Below are 17,500 nucleotides of genomic sequence, written 5' to 3' on the forward strand. Positions count from 1 at the left end.
CGACCGCCCCGGCAGAGCGGGTGCGATCGGCCGGTCGTGCGCCGGCGCCCGCACGGGGCTCCGGGTCCGACCTCGTTCGGCCAAAGGCCGCCTTCACTTTCATTTCGCCTGCGAGTCTCGAACCACTCGACGACTCGCGCTCATGTTAGACTCCTTGGTCCGTGTTTCAAGACGGGTCGGGAGGGTGGCCGACGTGGCCACGGACCCCGAGCGCGTCGACGGCGCGCCACCGAGGCGGCAGCCCGCCGAACACCGGCACTGCGTACAGTGCAGGCGAACGACAAGCCAGCCGAACGGCGACGGCCGCACACAGAGAGCGCGCGGCATCCTTTCCTCGATCCGCCGCCGGGCCGCACCGCCCGCGCGCTGTAACACCCCCGCCGGAGCGGAGGCCACCTTCGCGCGGGGACTTAGACCGACGGCAAACCGGTCGTGACACGCGCCGGTCGCTAGTGCGCTGAGACGGTGCGCGAGCCGACTCGGCAGCGGCGCCTTAAGCGTCCGCGAACCGAGACGGCGCGCCCCCGCACCCAACTGAAAGCGAGCCGGCGACCTGACGGGCCCTCCCGTTTGCCTCTCAACGGTTTCACGTACTCTTGAACTCTCTCTTCAAAGTGCTTTTCAACTTTCCCTCACGGTACTTGTCCGCTATCGGTCTCGCGACCGTATTTAGTCTTAGGTGGAGTTTACCACCCGCTTTGGGCTGCATTCCCAAACAACCCGACTCCGAGAAGACCCGAAGCGGCCAAGGCAAGCGCCCCTATGGGCCTAACACCCGCCGTGGGTCGAGGCCTCGATCAGAAGGACACCGGCGCTCGCCGTCAGCCGCACTGGGACTTCCGTACGTCACAACTCGGCGCGCTCGAAAAGCGCGCAGATTCGACGCTGGACTCTTCCCGGTTCACTCGCCGTTACTCAGGGAATCCCTGTTGGTTTCTTTTCCTCCGCTTAATAATATGCTTAAATTCAGCGGGTGCTCTCGCCTGAACTCAGGTCGTATGTGTCAAGCGGGCCGCTTCTTACACGGCCCGCTGGCATCGCAAGTCGTCGCCGCCGGCGCCGACCGAGCGCGTACCGTCGCCGCCTTGGCCCACGGTCGGTCTTGATCTCGTGACCGGACCGACCGACCTGGACCCGCCCCTCGAACGTAGTTGAACACGTCAAGGGGCCGGCGGTGTACGGGACACGCGGTCGCGCCGAGAAAGCTCGGCGACCGCTTCAACTTGGGGCGACGCCCGGCCGTCTTCGCAGAGGCCAGGCGACGGCCCTCGGGTGAGGACGAACGCGACCCTGAGGCAGACGCGGTCCCGGGATTGACCCGAGACCGCAATTTGCGTTCAGAAGGTCGACGTTCAATGTGTTCTGCAATTCACATTACTTCTCGCACTTGGCTGCGTCCTTCATCGACTCGCGAGCCGAGTGATCCACCGTTAAGAGTCGTCCTCGACGTTTCGCCCGGCGCCGAAGCGCGCGGACGTCACACTGTGGGATCGACCACAAAACCACCACCGACAACAACTGCACAAAAACACCAACAAACGGCGCCGAGCGACCGCCGGGCTGGGCCGGCGGCACATCGAGCGCGGTGCCCAGAAGCCACCATCGCACTCGGCTGCCTTGCTATGCCAACGTGTTACGCGTGTCGTACGGGGCGGAACCCCGATTGACGGCCGCCCTCTCGGCGGCACCCAAAGACAATTAAGTGCGCGGTCGGCCGGGGCCTACCACCACTTTCGGTAATGATCCTTCCGCAGGTTCACCTACGGAAACCTTGTTACGACTTTTACTTCCTCTAAATGATCAAGTTTGATCGTCTTCTCGACACGCCGACGCGGCCGTTGCCAGCCGCGACGGGGCCGATCCAAGGATCTCACTAAACCATTCAATCGGTAGTAGCGACGGGCGGTGTGTACAAAGGGCAGGGACGTAATCAACGCAAGTTGATGACTTGCGCTTACTGGGAATTCCTCGTTCAAGGGAAACAATTGCAAGTCCCTATCCCAATCACGAATGAGGTTCAACGGGTTACCCGGACCTTTCGGCCTAGGTTAGACACTCGCTGCTTCACTCAGTGTAGCGCGCGTGCGGCCCCGGACATCTAGGGGCATCACAGACCTGTTATTGCTCAATCTCGTGTGGCTAAACGCCACTAGTCCCTCTAAGAAGTTAGACGCCGACCGAGAAGGTCGCGTAACTATTTAGCATGCCAGAGTCTCGTTCGTTATCGGAATTAACCAGACAAATCGCTCCACCAACTAAGAACGGCCATGCACCACCACCCACAGAATCAAGAAAGAGCTCTCAATCTGTCAATCCTACCTGTGTCCGGGCCGGGTGAGTTTCCCCGTGTTGAGTCAAATTAAGCCGCAGGCTCCACTCCTGGTGGTGCCCTTCCGTCAATTCCTTTAAGTTTCAGCTTTGCAACCATACTTCCCCCGGAACCCAAAGACTTTGGTTTCCCGGAAGCTGCCGGAAAGGTCGTCATGGTAACGCCTCCCGATCGCTAGTTGGCATCGTTTATAGTCAGAACTAGGACGGTATCTGATCGTCTTCGAACCTCTGACTTTCGCTCTTGATTAAAGAAAACATTCTTGGCGAATGCTTTCGCAGTAGTTCGTCTTCCGCCGATCCAAGAATTTCACCTCTAACGGCAGAGTACGGACGCCCCCGTCTGTCCCTCTTAATCATTACCTCGTGCTCCGAAAACCAACAAAATAGAACCGAGGTCCTATTCCATTATTCCATGCAACACTATGCAGGCGAACAGCCTGCTTTGAACACTCTAATTTTTTCAAAGTAAACTTATCGGCCACCGCCGACATTCAGTCAAGAGCACCGACGGAGAACCGAAGGTGAGGCGAACGCAACCAGTGACACGCCTTGCGACGGACCGGCGGCGCTCGCCCAAAATCCAACTACGAGCTTTTCAACCGCAACAACTTTAGCATACACTGTTGGAGCTGGAATTACCGCGGCTGCTGGCACCAGACTTGCCCTCCAATGGATACTCGTTAAGAGTTTTAGGATGTACTCATTCCAATTACAGGGCCTCGTTAGAGTCCTGTATTGTTATTTTTCGTCACTACCTCCCCGTGTCGGGAATGGGTAATTTGCGCGCCTGCTGCCTTCCTTGGATGTGGTAGCCGTTTCTCAGGCTCCCTCTCCGGAATCGAACCCTGATTCCCCGTTACCCGTTATCACAAAGGTAGGCACGTAGCGTACCTTCGACAGTTGATAGGGCAGACACTTGAATGATACGTCGTCGGTGCAGAGACCGTACGATCCGCGTGGTTATCCAGAGTCATCAAACGTCACAGGACGAACCCGGTCGGTTTTGATCTGATAAAAGCGTGTATTAATGCATGTATTAGCTCTAGAATTACCACAGTTATCCACTTCGCTTACGAGACCAAATAAACCAAGACTGATTTAATGAGCCATTCGCAGTTTCGCTTTACGAGAACTCGTACTTGCACCTGCATGGCTTAATCTTTGAGACAAGCATATCACTACTGGCAGGATCAACCAGATAGCTGCGACAGCTGCGCTCGGCCCTTGCTGGGCCGCCCGGCGCGTGCTCGTCGCATTTGTTTAAGACCGAGGCGATCGCCTGCGGCCGTACTCAGCTTCGACAGTCGCTGGCCGCGACGTCCACGCTCTCGCCGGCAGTGCCAGGCGGAGCGATTTGCGTTTTTTCTTTGCTCGCCCTCTCTTGGGCTCGATCCATTCAGTTTCGCACAAACAAGAGCTCTGCCGGCCGCCTGCAGCGGTGCCTAAAACCCGGGCATAACAATGCGACCGTTCTGCTAGGCCGACAAGCGCTCAAGCCAGACGCTCGATCGAACGCCCCCTACATATTAGTCGAGACAACGGCTCGCTCATTAGCATCGCGTTTGTACTTTAACTTTTTTCGGCTCTGCTTCTTTCGACGCCGATGCCGGCGACGCAGCACTCTCTCGCCCGCCAGCCACCGAGAGATGTGTGCGCTCCGACCGGCCCCGCACGCCGCTCTTTCTTGGCTCATTCGAGTTTACTGTCTTTCGCTCTAACATGCCTTACCTAGGGTTAGGTTAGTATGCTTGCACGTTTGTACTTTAACTTTTTTCGGCTCTGCTTCTTTCGACGCCGATGCCGGCGACGCAGCACTCTCTCGCCCGCCAGCCACCGAGAGATGTGTGCGCTCCGACCGGCCCCGCACGCCGCTCTTTCTTGGCTCATTCGAGTTTACTGTCTTTCGCTCTAACATGCCTTACCTAGGGTTAGGTTAGTATGCTTGCACGTTTGTACTTTAACTTTTTTCGGCTCGGCTTCTTTCGACGCCGATGCCGGCGACGCAGCACTCTCTCGCCCGCCAGCCACCGAGAGATGTGTGCGATCCGACCGGCCCCGCACGCCGCTCTTTCTTGGCTCATTCGAGTTTACTGTCTTTCGCTCTAACATGCCTTACCTAGGGTTAGGTTAGTATGCTTGCACGTTTGTACTTTAACTTTTTTCGGCTCGGCTTCTTTCGACGCCGATGCCGGCGACGCAGCACTCTCTCGCCCGCCAGCCACCGAGAGATGTGTGCGTTCCGACCGGCCCCGCACGCCGCTCTTTCTTGGCTCATTCGAGTTTACTGTCTTTCGCTCTAACATGCCTTACCTAGGGTTAGGTTAGTATGCTTGCACGTTTGTACTTTAACTTTTTTCGGCTCTGCTTCTTTCGACGCCGATGCCGGCGACGCAGCACTCTCTCGCCCGCCAGCCACCGAGAGATGTGTGCGCTCCGACCGGCCCCGCACGCCGCTCTTTCTTGGCTCATTCGAGTTTACTGTCTTTCGCTCTAACATGCCTTACCTAGGGTTAGGTTAGTATGCTTGCACGTTTGTACTTTAACTTTTTTCGGCTCTGCTTCTTTCGACGCCGATGCCGGCGACGCAGCACTCTCTCGCCCGCCAGCCACCGCGAGAAGTGTGCGCTCCGACCGGCCCCGCACGCCGCTCTTTCTTGGCTCATTCGAGTTTACTGTCTTTCGCTCTAACATGCCTTACCTAGGGTTAGGTTAGTATGCTTGCACGTTTGTACTTTAACTTTTTTCGGCTCTGCTTCTTTCGACGCCGATGCCGGCGACGCAGCACTCTCTCGCCCGCCAGCCACCGAGAGATGTGTGCGCTCCGACCGGCCCCGCACGCCGCTCTTTCTTGACTCATTCGAGTTTACTGTCTTTCGCTCTAACATGCCTTACCTAGGGTTAGGTTAGTATGCTTGCACGTTTGTACTTTAACTTTTTTCGGCTCGGCTTCTTTCGACGCCGATGCCGGCGACGCAGCACTCTCTCGCCCGCCAGCCACCGAGAGATGTGTGCGCTCCGACCGGCCCCGCACGCCGCTCTTTCTTGGCTCATTCGAGTTTACTGTCTTTCGCTCTAACATGCCTTACCTAGGGTTAGGTTAGTATGCTTGCACGTTTGTACTTTAACTTTTTTCGGCTCTGCTTCTTTCGACGCCGATGCCGGCGACGCAGCACTCTCTCGCCCGCCAGCCACCGAGAGATGTGTGCGCTCCGACCGGCCCCGCACGCCGCTCTTTCTTGGCTCATTCGAGTTTACTGTCTTTCGCTCTAACATGCCTTACCTAGGGTTAGGTTTGTATGCTTGCACGTTTGTACTTTAACTTTTTTCGGCTCTGCTTCTTTCGACGCCGATGCCGGCGACGCAGCACTCTCTCGCCCGCCAGCCACCGAGAGATGTGTGCGCTCCGACCGGCCCCGCACGCCGCTCTTTCTTGGCTCATTCGAGTTTACTGTCTTTCGCTCTAACATGCCTTACCTAGGGTTAGGTTAGTATGCTTGCACGTTTGTACTTTAACTTTTTTCGGCTCTGCTTCTTTCGACGCCGATGCCGGCGACGCAGCACTCTCTCGCCCGCCAGCCACCGAGAGATGTGTGCGCTCCGACCGGCCCCGCACGCCGCTCTTTCTTGGCTCATTCGAGTTTACTGTCTTTCGCTCTAACATGCCTTACCTAGGGTTAGGTTAGTATGCTTGCACGTTTGTACTTTAACTTTTTTCGGCTCTGCTTCTTTCGACGCCGATGCCGGCGACGCAGCACTCTCTCGCCCGCCAGCCACCGAGAGATGTGTGCGCTCCGACCGGCCCCGCACGCCGCTCTTTCTTGGCTCATTCGAGTTTACTGTCTTTCGCTCTAACATGCCTTACCTAGGGTTAGGTTAGTATGCTTGCACGTTTGTACTTTAACTTTTTTCGGCTCGGCTTCTTTCGACGCCGATGCCGGCGACGCAGCACTCTCTCGCCCGCCAGCCACCGAGAGATGTGTGCGCTCCGACCGGCCCCGCACGCCGCTCTTTCTTGGCTCATTCGAGTTTACTGTCTTTCGCTCTAACATGCCTTACCTAGGGTTAGGTTAGTATGCTTGCACGTTTGTACTTTAACTTTTTTCGGCTCGGCTTCTTTCGACGCCGATGCCGGCGACGCAGCACTCTCTCGCCCGCCAGCCACCGAGAGATGTGTGCGCTCCGACCGGCCCCGCACGCCGCTCTTTCTTGGCTCATTCGAGTTTACTGTCTTTCGCTCTAACATGCCTTACCTAGGGTTAGGTTAGTATGCTTGCACGTTTGTACTTTAACTTTTTTCGGCTCTGCTTCTTTCGACGCCGATGCCGGCGACGCAGCACTCTCTCGCCCGCCAGCCACCGCGAGATGTGTGCGCTCCGACCGGCCCCGCACGCCGCTCTTTCTTGGCTCATTCGAGTTTACTGTCTTTCGCTCTAACATGCCTTACCTAGGGTTAGGTTAGTATGCTTGCACGTTTGTACTTTAACTTTTTTCGGCTCGGCTTCTTTCGACGCCGATGCCGGCGACGCAGCACTCTCTCGCCCGCCAGCCACCGAGAGATGTGTGCGCTCCGACCGGCCCCGCACGCCGCTCTTTCTTGGCTCATTCGAGTTTACTGTCTTTCGCTCTAACATGCCTTACCTAGGGTTAGGTTAGTATGCTTGCACGTTTGTACTTTAACTTTTTTCGGCTCTGCTTCTTTCGACGCCGATGCCGGCGACGCAGCACTCTCTCGCCCGCCAGCCACCGAGAGATGTGTGCGCTCCGACCGGCCCCGCACGCCGCTCTTTCTTGGCTCATTCGAGTTTACTGTCTTTCGCTCTAACATGCCTTACCTAGGGTTAGGTTAGTATGCTTGCACGTTTGTACTTTAACTTTTTTCGGCTCGGCTTCTTTCGACGCCGATGCCGGCGACGCAGCACTCTCTCGCCCGCCAGCCACCGAGAGATGTGTGCGCTCCGACCGGCCCCGCACGCCGCTCTTTCTTGGCTCATTCGAGTTTACTGTCTTTCGCTCTAACATGCCTTACCTAGGGTTAGGTTAGTATGCTTGCACGTTTGTACTTTAACTTTTTTCGGCTCTGCTTCTTTCGACGCCGATGCCGGCGACGCAGCACTCTCTCGCCCGCCAGCCACCGAGAGATGTGTGCGCTCCGACCGGCCCCGCACGCCGCTCTTTCTTGGCTCATTCGAGTTTACTGTCTTTCGCTCTAACATGCCTTACCTAGGGTTAGGTTTGTATGCTTGCACGTTTGTACTTTAACTTTTTTCGGCTCTGCTTCTTTCGACGCCGATGCCGGCGACGCAGCACTCTCTCGCCCGCCAGCCACCGAGAGATGTGTGCGCTCCGACCGGCCCCGCACGCCGCTCTTTCTTGGCTCATTCGAGTTTACTGTCTTTCGCTCTAACATGCCTTACCTAGGGTTAGGTTAGTATGCTTGCACGTTTGTACTTTAACTTTTTTCGGCTCTGCTTCTTTCGACGCCGATGCCGGCGACGCAGCACTCTCTCGCCCGCCAGCCACCGAGAGATGTGTGCGCTCCGACCGGCCCCGCACGCCGCTCTTTCTTGGCTCATTCGAGTTTACTGTCTTTCGCTCTAACATGCCTTACCTAGGGTTAGGTTAGTATGCTTGCACGTTTGTACTTTAACTTTTTTCGGCTCTGCTTCTTTCGACGCCGATGCCGGCGACGCAGCACTCTCTCGCCCGCCAGCCACCGAGAGATGTGTGCGCTCCGACCGGCCCCGCACGCCGCTCTTTCTTGGCTCATTCGAGTTTACTGTCTTTCGCTCTAACATGCCTTACCTAGGGTTAGGTTAGTATGCTTGCACGTTTGTACTTTAACTTTTTTCGGCTCGGCTTCTTTCGACGCCGATGCCGGAGACGCAGCACTCTCTCGCCCGCCAGCCACCGAGAGATGTGTGCGATCCGACCGGCCCCGCACGCCGCTCTTTCTTGGCTCATTCGAGTTTACTGTCTTTCGCTCTAACATGCCTTACCTAGGGTTAGGTTAGTATGCTTGCACGTTTGTACTTTAACTTTTTTCGGCTCGGCTTCTTTCGACGCCGATGCCGGCGACGCAGCACTCTCTCGCCCGCCAGCCACCGAGAGATGTGTGCGCTCCGACCGGCCCCGCACGCCGCTCTTTCTTGGCTCATTCGAGTTTACTGTCTTTCGCTCTAACATGCCTTACCTAGGGTTAGGTTAGTATGCTTGCACGTTTGTACTTTAACTTTTTTCGGCTCTGCTTCTTTCGACGCCGATGCCGGCGACGCAGCACTCTCTCGCCCGCCAGCCACCGAGAGATGTGTGCGCTCCGACCGGCCCCGCACGCCGCTCTTTCTTGGCTCATTCGAGTTTACTGTCTTTCGCTCTAACATGCCTTACCTAGGGTTAGGTTAGTATGCTTGCACGATTGTACTTTAACTTTTTTCGGCTCTGCTTCTTTCGACGCCGATGCCGGCGACGCAGCACTCTCTCGCCCGCCAGCCACCGCGAGATGTGTGCGCTCCGACCGGCCCCGCACGCCGCTCTTTCTTGGCTCATTCGAGTTTACTGTCTTTCGCTCTAACATGCCTTACCTAGGGTTAGGTTAGTATGCTTGCACGTTTGTACTTTAACTTTTTTCGGCTCTGCTTCTTTCGACGCCGATGCCGGCGACGCAGCACTCTCTCGCCCGCCAGCCACCGAGAGATGTGTGCGCTCCGACCGGCCCCGCACGCCGCTCTTTCTTGACTCATTCGAGTTTACTGTCTTTCGCTCTAACATGCCTTACCTAGGGTTATGTTAGTATGCTTGCACGTTTGTACTTTAACTTTTTTCGGCTCGGCTTCTTTCGACGCCGATGCCGGCGACGCAGCACTCTCTCGCCCGCCAGCCACCGAGAGATGTGTGCGCTCCGACCGGCCCCGCACGCCGCTCTTTCTTGGCTCATTCGAGTTTACTGTCTTTCGCTCTAACATGCCTTACCTAGGGTTAGGTTAGTATGCTTGCACGTTTGTACTTTAACTTTTTTCGGCTCTGCTTCTTTCGACGCCGATGCCGGCGACGCAGCACTCTCTCGCCCGCCAGCCACCGAGAGATGTGTGCGCTCCGACCGGCCCCGCACGCCGCTCTTTCTTGGCTCATTCGAGTTTACTGTCTTTCGCTCTAACATGCCTTACCTAGGGTTAGGTTTGTATGCTTGCACGTTTGTACTTTAACTTTTTTCGGCTCTGCTTCTTTCGACGCCGATGCCGGCGACGCAGCACTCTCTCGCCCGCCAGCCACCGAGAGATGTGTGCGCTCCGACCGGCCCCGCACGCCGCTCTTTCTTGGCTCATTCGAGTTTACTGTCTTTCGCTCTAACATGCCTTACCTAGGGTTAGGTTAGTATGCTTGCACGTTTGTACTTTAACTTTTTTCGGCTCTGCTTCTTTCGACGCCGATGCCGGCGACGCAGCACTCTCTCGCCCGCCAGCCACCGAGAGATGTGTGCGCTCCGACCGGCCCCGCACGCCGCTCTTTCTTGGCTCATTCGAGTTTACTGTCTTTCGCTCTAACATGCCTTACCTAGGGTTAGGTTAGTATGCTTGCACGTTTGTACTTTAACTTTTTTCGGCTCTGCTTCTTTCGACGCCGATGCCGGCGACGCAGCACTCTCTCGCCCGCCAGCCACCGAGAGATGTGTGCGCTCCGACCGGCCCCGCATGCCGCTCTTTCTTGGCTCATTCGAGTTTACTGTCTTTCGCTCTAACATGCCTTACCTAGGGTTAGGTTAGTATGCTTGCACGTTTGTACTTTAACTTTTTTCGGCTCGGCTTCTTTCGACGCCGATGCCGGCGACGCAGCACTCTCTCGCCCGCCAGCCACCGAGAGATGTGTGCGCTCCGACCGGCCCCGCACGCCGCTCTTTCTTGGCTCATTCGAGTTTACTGTCTTTCGCTCTAACATGCCTTACCTAGGGTTAGGTTAGTATGCTTGCACGTTTGTACTTTAACTTTTTTCGGCTCGGCTTCTTTCGACGCCGATGCCGGCGACGCAGCACTCTCTCGCCCGCCAGCCACCGAGAGATGTGTGCGCTCCGACCGGCCCCGCACGCCGCTCTTTCTTGGCTCATTCGAGTTTACTGTCTTTCGCTCTAACATGCCTTACCTAGGGTTAGGTTAGTATGCTTGCACGTTTGTACTTTAACTTTTTTCGGCTCTGCTTCTTTCGACGCCGATGCCGGCGACGCAGCACTCTCTCGCCCGCCAGCCACCGAGAGATGTGTGCGCTCCGACCGGCCCCGCACGCCGCTCTTTCTTGGCTCATTCGAGTTTACTGTCTTTCGCTCTAACATGCCTTACCTAGGGTTAGGTTAGTATGCTTGCACGTTTGTACTTTAACTTTTTTCGGCTCTGCTTCTTTCGACGCCGATGCCGGCGACGCAGCACTCTCTCGCCCGCCAGCCACCGCGAGATGTGTGCGCTCCGACCGGCCCCGCACGCCGCTCTTTCTTGGCTCATTCGAGTTTACTGTCTTTCGCTCTAACATGCCTTACCTAGGGTTAGGTTAGTATGCTTGCACGTTTGTACTTTAACTTTTTTCGGCTCGGCTTCTTTCGACGCCGATGCCGGCGACGCAGCACTCTCTCGCCCGCCAGCCACCGAGAGATGTGTGCGCTCCGACCGGCCCCGCACGCCGCTCTTTCTTGGCTCATTCGAGTTTACTGTCTTTCGCTCTAACATGCCTTACCTAGGGTTAGGTTAGTATGCTTGCACGTTTGTACTTTAACTTTTTTCGGCTCGGCTTCTTTCGACGCCGATGCCGGCGACGCAGCACTCTCTCGCCCGCCAGCCACCGAGAGATGTGTGCGCTCCGACCGGCCCCGCACGCCGCTCTTTCTTGGCTCATTCGAGTTTACTGTCTTTCGCTCTAACATGCCTTACCTAGGGTTAGGTTAGTATGCTTGCACGTTTGTACTTTAACTTTTTTCGGCTCTGCTTCTTTCGACGCCGATGCCGGCGACGCAGCACTCTCTCGCCCGCCAGCCACCGAGAGATGTGTGCGCTCCGACCGGCCCCGCACGCCGCTCTTTCTTGGCTCATTCGAGTTTACTGTCTTTCGCTCTAACATGCCTTACCTAGGGTTAGGTTTGTATGCTTGCACGTTTGTACTTTAACTTTTTTCGGCTCTGCTTCTTTCGACGCCGATGCCGGCGACGCAGCACTCTCTCGCCCGCCAGCCACCGAGAGATGTGTGCGCTCCGACCGGCCCCGCACGCCGCTCTTTCTTGGCTCATTCGAGTTTACTGTCTTTCGCTCTAACATGCCTTACCTAGGGTTAGGTTAGTATGCTTGCACGTTTGTACTTTAACTTTTTTCGGCTCTGCTTCTTTCGACGCCGATGCCGGCGACGCAGCACTCTCTCGCCCGCCAGCCACCGAGAGATGTGTGCGCTCCGACCGGCCCCGCACGCCGCTCTTTCTTGGCTCATTCGAGTTTACTGTCTTTCGCACTAACATGCCTTACCTAGGGTTAGGTTAGTATGCTTGCACGTTTGTACTTTAACTTTTTTCGGCTCTGCTTCTTTCGACGCCGATGCCGGCGACGCAGCACTCTCTCGCCCGCCAGCCACCGAGAGATGTGTGCGCTCCGACCGGCCCCGCACGCCGCTCTTTCTTGGCTCATTCGAGTTTACTGTCTTTCGCTCTAACATGCCTTACCTAGGGTTAGGTTAGTATGCTTGCACGTTTGTACTTTAACTTTTTTCGGCTCGGCTTCTTTCGACGCCGATGCCGGCGACGCAGCACTCTCTCGCCCGCCAGCCACCGAGAGATGTGTGCGCTCCGACCGGCCCCGCACGCCGCTCTTTCTTGGCTCATTCGAGTTTACTGTCTTTCGCTCTAACATGCCTTACCTAGGGTTAGGTTAGTATGCTTGCACGTTTGTACTTTAACTTTTTTCGGCTCGGCTTCTTTCGACGCCGATGCCGGCGACGCAGCACTCTCTCGCCCGCCAGCCACCGAGAGATGTGTGCGCTCCGACCGGCCCCGCACGCCGCTCTTTCTTGGCTCATTCGAGTTTACTGTCTTTCGCTCTAACATGCCTTACCTAGGGTTAGGTTAGTATGCTTGCACGTTTGTACTTTAACTTTTTTCGGCTCTGCTTCTTTCGACGCCGATGCCGGCGACGCAGCACTCTCTCGCCCGCCAGCCACCGAGAGATGTGTGCGCTCCGACCGGCCCCGCACGCCGCTCTTTCTTGGCTCATTCGAGTTTACTGTCTTTCGCTCTAACATGCCTTACCTAGGGTTAGGTTAGTATGCTTGCACGTTTGTACTTTAACTTTTTTCGGCTCTGCTTCTTTCGACGCCGATGCCGGCGACGCAGCACTCTCTCGCCCGCCAGCCACCGCGAGATGTGTGCGCTCCGACCGGCCCCGCACGCCGCTCTTTCTTGGCTCATTCGAGTTTACTGTCTTTCGCTCTAACATGCCTTACCTAGGGTTAGGTTTGTATGCTTGCACGTTTGTACTTTAACTTTTTTCGGCTCTGCTTCTTTCGACGCCGATGCCGGCGACGCAGCACTCTCTCGCCCGCCAGCCACCGAGAGATGTGTGCGCTCCGACCGGCCCCGCACGCCGCTCTTTCTTGGCTCATTCGAGTTTACTGTCTTTCGCTCTAACATGCCTTACCTAGGGTTAGGTTAGTATGCTTGCACGTTTGTACTTTAACTTTTTTCGGCTCGGCTTCTTTCGACGCCGATGCCGGCGACGCAGCACTCTCCCGCCCGCCAGCCACCGAGAAAAGTGTGCGCTCCGACCGGCCCCGCACCGCACGCCGCTCTTTCTTGGCTCATTCGAGTTTACTGTCTTTCGCTCTAACATGCCTTACCTAGGGTTAGGTTGGTATGCTTGCACGTTTGTACTTTACTTTTTTCGGCTCTGCTTCTTTCGACGCCGATGCCGGCGACGCAGCACTCTCTCGCCCGCCAGCCACCGAGAGATGTGTGCGCTCCGACCGGCCCCGCACGCCGCTCTTTCTTGGCTCATTCGAGTTTACTGTCTTTCGCTCTAACATGCCTTACCTAGGGTTAGGTTAGTATGCTTGCACGTTTGTACTTTAACTTTTTTCGGCTCTGCTTCTTTCGACGCCGATGCCGGCGACGCAGCACTCTCTCGCCCGCCAGCCACCGCGAGATGTGTGCGCTCCGACCGGCCCCGCACGCCGCTCTTTCTTGGCTCATTCGAGTTTACTGTCTTTCGCTCTAACATGCCTTACCTAGGGTTAGGTTTGTATGCTTGCACGTTTGTACTTTAACTTTTTTCGGCTCTGCTTCTTTCGACGCCGATGCCGGCGACGCAGCACTCTCTCGCCCGCCAGCCACCGAGAGATGTGTGCGCTCCGACCGGCCCCGCACGCCGCTCTTTCTTGGCTCATTCGAGTTTACTGTCTTTCGCTCTAACATGCCTTACCTAGGGTTAGGTTAGTATGCTTGCACGTTTGTACTTTAACTTTTTTCGGCTCTGCTTCTTTCGACGCCGATGCCGGCGACGCAGCACTCTCTCGCCCGCCAGCCACCGAGAGATGTGTGCGCTCCGACCGGCCCCGCACGCCGCTCTTTCTTGGCTCATTCGAGTTTATTGTCTTTCGCTCTAACATGCCTTACCTAGGGTTAGGTTAGTATGCTTGCACGTTTGTACTTTAACTTTTTTCGGCTCTGCTTCTTTCGACGCCGATGCCGGCGACGCAGCACTCTCTCGCCCGCCAGCCACCGAGAGATGTGTGCGCTCCGACCGACCCCGCACGCCGCTCTTTCTTGGCTCATTCGAGTTTACTGTCTTTCGCTCTAACATGCCTTACCTAGGGTTAGGTTAGTATGCTTGCACGTTTGTACTTTAACTTTTTTCGGCTCGGCTTCTTTCGACGCCGATGCCGGCGACGCAGCACTCTCTCGCCCGCCAGCCACCGAGAGATGTGTGCGCTCCGACCGGCCCCGCACGCCGCTCTTTCTTGGCTCATTCGAGTTTACTGTCTTTCGCTCTAACATGCCTTACCTAGGGTTAGGTTAGTATGCTTGCACGTTTGTACTTTAACTTTTTTCGGCTCTGCTTCTTTCGACGCCGATGCCGGCGACGCAGCACTCTCTCGCCCGCCAGCCACCGAGAGATGTGTGCGCTCCGACCGGCCCCGCACGCCGCTCTTTCTTGGCTCATTCGAGTTTACTGTCTTTCGCTCTAACATGCCTTACCTAGGGTTAGGTTAGTATGCTTGCACGTTTGTACTTTAACTTTTTTCGGCTCTGCTTCTTTCGACGCCGATGCCGGCGACGCAGCACTCTCTCGCCCGCCAGCCACCGAGAGATGTGTGCGCTCCGACCGGCCCCGCACGCCGCTCTTTCTTGGCTCATTCGAGTTTACTGTCTTTCGCTCTAACATGCCTTACCTAGGCTTAGGTTAGTATGCTTGCACGTTTGTACTTTAACTTTTTTCGGCTCGGCTTCTTTCGACGCCGATGCCGGCGACGCAGCACTCTCTCGCCCGCCAGCCACCGAGAGATGTGTGCGCTCCGACCGGCCCCGCACGCCGCTTTTTCTTGGCTCATTCGAGTTTACTGTCTTTCGCTCTAACATGCCTTACCTAGGGTTAGGTTAGTATGCTTGCACGTTTGTACTTTAACTTTTTTCGGCTCGGCTTCTTTCGACGCCGATGCCGGCGACGCAGCACTCTCCCGCCCGACAGCCACCGAGAAAAGTGTGCGCTCCGACCGGCCCCGCACCGCACGCCGCTCTTTCTTGGCTCATTCGAGTTTACTGTCTTTCGCTCTAACATGCCTTACCTAGGGTTAGGTTGGTATGCTTGCACGTTTGTACTTTACTTTTTTCGGCTCTGCTTCTTTCGACGCCGATGCCGGCGAAGCAGCACTCTCTCGCCCGCCAGCCACCGAGAGATGTGTGCGCTCCGACCGGCCCCGCACGCCGCTTTTTCTTGGCTCATTCGAGTTTACTGTCTTTCGCTCTAACATGCCTTACCTAGGGTTAGGTTAGTATGCTTGCACGTTTGTACTTTAACTTTTTTCGGCTCGGCTTCTTTCGACGCCGATGCCGGCGACGCAGCACTCTCCCGCCCGCCAGCCACCGAGAAAAGTGTGCGCTCCGACCGGCCCCGCACCGCACGCCGCTCTTTCTTGGCTCATTCGAGTTTACTGTCGTTCGCTCTAACATGCCTTACCTAGGGTTAGGTTAGTATGCTTGCACGTTTGTACTTTAACTTTTTTCGGCTCTGCTTCTTTCGACGCCGATGCCGGCGACGCAGCACTCTCTCGCCCGCCAGCCACCGAGAGATGTGTGCGCTCCGACCGGCCCCGCACGCCGCTCTTTCTTGGCTCATTCGAGTTTACTGTCTTTCGCTCTAACATGCCTTACCTAGGGTTAGGTTAGTATGCTTGCACGTTTGTACTTTAACTTTTTTCGGCTCTGCTTCTTTCGACGCCGATGCCGGCGACGCAGCACTCTCTCGCCCGCCAGCCACCGAGAGATGTGTGCGCTCCGACCGGCCCCGCACGCCGCTCTTTCTTGGCTCATTCGAGTTTACTGTCTTTCGCTCTAACATGCCTTACCTAGGGTTAGGTTAGTATGCTTGCACGTTTGTACTTTAACTTTTTTCGGCTCTGCTTCTTTCGACGCCGATGCCGGCGACGCAGCACTCTCTCGCCCGCCAGCCACCGAGAGATGTGTGCGCTCCGACCGGCCCCGCACGCCGCTCTTTCTTGGCTCATTCGAGTTTACTGTCTTTCGCTCTAACATGCCTTACCTAGGGTTAGGTTAGTATGCTTGCACGTTTGTACTTTAACTTTTTTCGGCTCGGCTTCTTTGGACGCCGATGCCGGCGACGCAGCACTCTCTCGCCCGCCAGCCACCGAGAGATGTGTGCGCTCCGACCGGCCCCGCACGCCGCTCTTTCTTGGCGCATTCGAGTTTACTGTCTTTCGCTCTAACATGCCTTACCTAGGGTTAGGTTAGTATGCTTGCACGTTTGTACTTTACTTTTTTCGGCTCTGCTTCTTTCGACGCCGATGCCGGCGACGCAGCACTCTCTCGCCCGCCAGCCACCGAGAGATGTGTGCGCTCCGACCGGCCCCGCACGCCGCTCTTTCTTGGCTCATTCGAGTTTACTGTCTTTCGCTCTAACATGCCTTACCTAGGGTTAGGTTAGTATGCTTGCACGTTTGTACTTTAACTTTTTTCGGCTCTGCTTCTTTCGACGCCGATGCCGGCGACGCAGCACTCTCTCGCCCGCCAGCCACCGAGAGATGTGTGCGCTCCGACCGGCCCCGCACGCCGCTCTTTCTTGGCTCATTCGAGTTTACTGTCTTTCGCTCTAACATGCCTTACCTAGGGTTAGGTTAGTATGCTTGCACGTTTGTACTTTAACTTTTTTCGGCTCTGCTTCTTTCGACGCCGATGCCGGCGACGCAGCACTCTCTCGCCCGCCAGCCACCGAGAGATGTGTGCGCTCCGACCGGCCCCGCACGCCGCTCTTTCTTGGCTCATTCGAGTTTACTGTCTTTCGCTCTAACATGCCTTACCTAGGCTTAGGTTAGTATGCTTGCACGTTTGTACTTTAACTTTTTTCGGCTCGGCTTCTTTCGACGCCGATGCCGGCGACGCAGCACTCTCTCGCCCGCCAGCCACCGAGAGATGTGTGCGCTCCGACCGGCCCCGCACGCCGCTTTTTCTTGGCTCATTCGAGTTTACTGTCTTTCGCTCTAACATGCCTTACCTAGGGTTAGGTTAGTATGCTTGCACGTTTGTACTTTAACTTTTTTCGGCTCGGCTTCTTTCGACGCCGATGCCGGCGACGCAGCACTCTCCCGCCCGCCAGCCACCGAGAAAAGTGTGCGCTCCGACCGGCCCCGCACCGCACGCCGCTCTTTCTTGGCTCATTCGAGTTTACTGTCTTTCGCTCTAACATGCCTTACCTAGGGTTAGGTTGGTATGCTTGCACGTTTGTACTTTACTTTTTTCGGCTCTGCTTCTTTCGACGCCGATGCCGGCGACGCAGCACTCTCTCGCCCGCCAGCCACCGAGAGATGTGTGCGCTCCGACCGGCCCCGCACGCCGCTTTTTCTTGGCTCATTCGAGTTTACTGTCTTTCGCTCTAACATGCCTTACCTAGGGTTAGGTTAGTATGCTTGCACGTTTGTACTTTAA

At 56.3% G+C, this 17,500-nt stretch overlaps 2 non-coding genes and 1 pseudogene across 2 annotated transcripts; all 3 read right to left on the reverse strand.

The window, feature by feature from the left end:
- The window catches only part of LOC144421122 (large subunit ribosomal RNA), a 3,692-nt pseudogene extending 2,695 nt beyond the window's left edge, over positions 1-997 (reverse strand).
- Positions 998-1,285: 288 nt separating this feature from the next.
- LOC144421142 (5.8S ribosomal RNA) lies at positions 1,286-1,439 on the reverse strand. The gene has a single exon (XR_013474994.1). It is a non-coding gene; the product is annotated as a 5.8S ribosomal RNA (ribosomal RNA).
- Positions 1,440-1,737: 298 nt separating this feature from the next.
- On the reverse strand, positions 1,738-3,532 carry LOC144421139 (small subunit ribosomal RNA). The gene has a single exon (XR_013474991.1). It is a non-coding gene; the product is annotated as a small subunit ribosomal RNA (ribosomal RNA).
- Positions 3,533-17,500: the final 13,968 nt, after the last annotated feature.

This window comes from Styela clava, chromosome 3 (assembly GCF_964204865.1).
Source record: "Styela clava chromosome 3, kaStyClav1.hap1.2, whole genome shotgun sequence".
Lineage (NCBI taxonomy): Eukaryota > Metazoa > Chordata > Ascidiacea > Stolidobranchia > Styelidae > Styela > Styela clava.